General features: G+C 44.4%; 1 long non-coding RNA gene across 3 annotated transcripts; it reads left to right on the top strand.

Moving 5' to 3' along the window:
- The first annotated feature begins 1,062 nt into the window (after nucleotides 1–1,062).
- On the top strand, nucleotides 1,063–2,666 carry LOC146959911 (uncharacterized). 3 transcript variants are annotated; one of them, XR_015035567.1, is made up of 5 exons: nucleotides 1,064–1,617; nucleotides 1,711–1,865; nucleotides 1,980–2,080; nucleotides 2,174–2,360; nucleotides 2,395–2,666. It is a non-coding gene; the product is annotated as an uncharacterized LOC146959911 (long non-coding RNA). The 3 variants fall into 3 exon arrangements; XR_015035566.1 differs by having other exon boundaries at nucleotides 1,063–1,617; nucleotides 1,983–2,080; nucleotides 2,174–2,666; XR_015035565.1 differs by having other exon boundaries at nucleotides 1,063–1,617; nucleotides 2,174–2,666.
- The last annotated feature ends 519 nt before the right edge of the window (nucleotides 2,667–3,185 follow it).

Here is a 3,185-nt window from a genome sequence, read left to right as displayed (position 1 = left end):
TTGAGCCTGGCATGGCTTATGTGGCATTGAGCAGAGTCACCTCTCTCAGTGGACTGCACCTGCTGGACATGGATGAGAGTAAAATCTACGCCAACACTGAAATCACTGAAGCGCTTGAGGCCATGAGACAACTGAACCTGGATGACATGATGCCTCTTCTTCATCTCAGAGACACACTGAGCCGAACTGACACTCTGACCATTGTTCACCACAACACAGAGGGACTGCCAGCTCACATCAATGACATCAAGAGCCATCACGAACTGTGTCTTGCGGATGTTTTGTGTCTCACAGAAACCCACCTACAGGGCTCCTTTGTGGCAGACAGTCTTCAACTTCAGGGCTACAACATGTTCAGACGAAACAGACACCTGTCCTACACCAATGTTCCCCAGATGGCAAAGAAAGGTGGTGGTGGAGTTGCCATGTATGTCAGAAATCATATCCAAGTGCACGAGAAGCAGTACATACATAATGTAACTGACCTAGAGTTTGTGGCTCTGAAGATTGAAGCCCCAGTGAGAGCACTAATTGCAGCCGTGTACAGACCACCAGACTACTGTGTCGAGTCATTCCTGAAGAACCTGAGCAGCCTTGTGGACTCACTGGAGATCATGGATATTCAACCCATCATTGTCTGTGGTGATTTCAACGAGAATCTGAAGTCTGAAGAAAAAAAGCCAATACTGGAGATGTTTCAGTCCAGAGGGTTTCAACAACTCATCACTGATCCAACCACAGAGAAGAACACACTGTTGGACGCGGTTTTCATCTCTCAACCTCAGCAGCGTCTCCATTCTGGTGTGCTGAAGACCTACTACAGCTATCACAACCCGATTTACTGTGTATTGTCTTTTAACAGTTCATGAAACAGTGCGGTAAGCCATACAGGTTTAGTAAAATACAAGTGACTCATTTGATAAAATTGTATTTTCATCATGTTGTTATCACCATGTACATTCTTCAGTTTGCAATCAATAGGAAAATTCTTGAAGCATCATCTGTGTAAAAAAAAAAAAGGAAAAAAAAGTGTGTTTTGGCTTGTGCATTTACCAGGGAGGGTTTTGGGTTTTGGGTTGGTAAATGCACAAGCCAAAAGAGTTTCAGGAACCGAGGACAGCCAGTGTTTACAATACCTGTGCTACATGTGTAACAGACACTGAAAAATGAACAATAAAATAAATTAATTTCAATAAATAATATTTATCAATTAATATAATATATCCTATTAACTGTTAAATTAATAAAAAACATCAATACACATTTATATGCAACTGCTGAAAGTACATGTTCTCTGTGTTGTGTGAGCTGGGATGGTCACCTCCCCTGCCTCAGGGCAGGTGGCCTGACCAGAGATCATTCACTCTGTGTGCTTTCTGACCCCTACTCAACGTTCCCCTCTCCAACCTTTACCACACCACTTCCAAAACTGTGAGGATCAGCTGGGAACGGCCAGGACATGGTGGCTGTCAGTCTGCCATTGCCCAGGCACTGCAGCATCATCCTGTCAACAGTGGATCCACCACAACTGGGTTCCACAGAGTTCTTCTTCCTGCCTGCCCTGGTTGTTCTTTGCTGAAGAGAATGAGACTGTCGTGGTGCTGCTGGTTGCTGAAGGTATGACAGACAGTATGTGATTTATAGGCTACAAGTTCTGCACATGTTTTATGCCACAAAAACGTACAACATCTTTCTCTTCTCTTTTATCAGGAGCACCTACTTCCACCTCATCATCATCCGGCCACGTCTGACCAGAAACAACAGCATCATCAAAACCGTCAGTCTGCAGAGCCCTCACTGCTGGACCGCACATACACAAGTCATCCTGCTGCCAGCTTCTATGCCTGCTCACAACAGAGCCAAAGGTACCGCTTTGTTGTTTTGTCATTAAAAAAACTTGGATGACACTGTTGACAATGTAGGTTTACAACAATATCATGTCCACTGCCTTCTCCTTTCAGGTCTCCCCCACTTGACAGTAGAGACCGACAGGGCTGGACAGCTTTCTGGACCTTGTGATCTGTGTGACGGAGCACTGAGGGTGACAGGCTGATGATTCTCTGGCAGGTGATTACTTAAGGTAAATGATAATCAGTTAGGAAGGAAGTGTTGAACATGTGGTTTATGTCTTGGTCTTCACTTTCCAAAACATTTTTCTATCTTGTCTTGTCAGGTTCACCTCCCTCATTCTTCTGTTGATCATCTGGCAAGTGATGAGGTGCACTGCTGCACGGACACACAGCTCAGAACCACCAAGCCATCGTGCTGTCACTGACCACACATGACAGCACCATCCAATCTGTGCAGCAAGCAGCAAATGGCCAAGTCAAATTTGAACATGGGCCACTGCAGTCAGGACTGTGCCCATGTGATATATACTGTTGAGCCCATAAGGTTTTATTCTTGGCCGTCACAACATCTATCACACGTCTGCCCGTCCTGGGTGAGGGATCCCTCCTCTGTTGCTCACCCTGAGGTTCCTCCCGTTTTTTTCCCCTTGTTAAGGGTTTTCTTGGGAGTTTTTCCTCAGTCGATGTGAGGGTCTAAGGGCAGAGTGTTGTAATGCTGCTGTGTCAAGCACTTGGAGACAACGTTTTTTAGAAATGCAATACACAAATGAACCTCCTTTCCTGCAAGTGCTGTAATAAAGACAGATTCTAACTATCCCAAGGACAGTCATTCTTATATTATGTTTACCTAGTACTTTTTGTTGATACATAGATATTTCACATTACCCTTCAACTGTTCATGATAATTTTTTGACAAAATTCAAATTTAACATGCAAGTCAATGGCACGGAATTTTCAGAGCTAGAGTGGTGATGACATCAGCTAGAGTGACAGAGGTTCAAAAAATCCTCTGACACTTTGCTCTCTATCCTGTCACCACGGCCACAAATTTCTTTCTAGACACATAATTTTCCCCCACTTTGGTAGACAAACTTGTGCTGTGTCTCACAGTGTGCTCGAAAACGCAGAGAGGCTAACAGAATTTAAACTGGGAGCCTCTAAGTGCAGCCAGTTCCCTCTCTTCCTCTCATTGACTCACATTGTAAAGTAGGAGCAGATTTTCTGAGAAAAGCAGAAATGACCTCCTTATATTTCTTGCGACGGTGAGAAAAGTTTTTGCCCTACAAACATTTAATGCACATTGGCTCGCTCAGGAAGGTCTCCTTGCCCCGATAG

This window comes from Trachurus japonicus, unplaced genomic scaffold (genome assembly GCF_045865225.1).
Source record: "Trachurus japonicus isolate A0001 unplaced genomic scaffold, Traja_1.0 AP030913.1".
NCBI lineage: Eukaryota > Metazoa > Chordata > Actinopteri > Carangiformes > Carangidae > Trachurus > Trachurus japonicus.
This window is presented reverse-complemented; position numbering and strand designations above follow the sequence as displayed.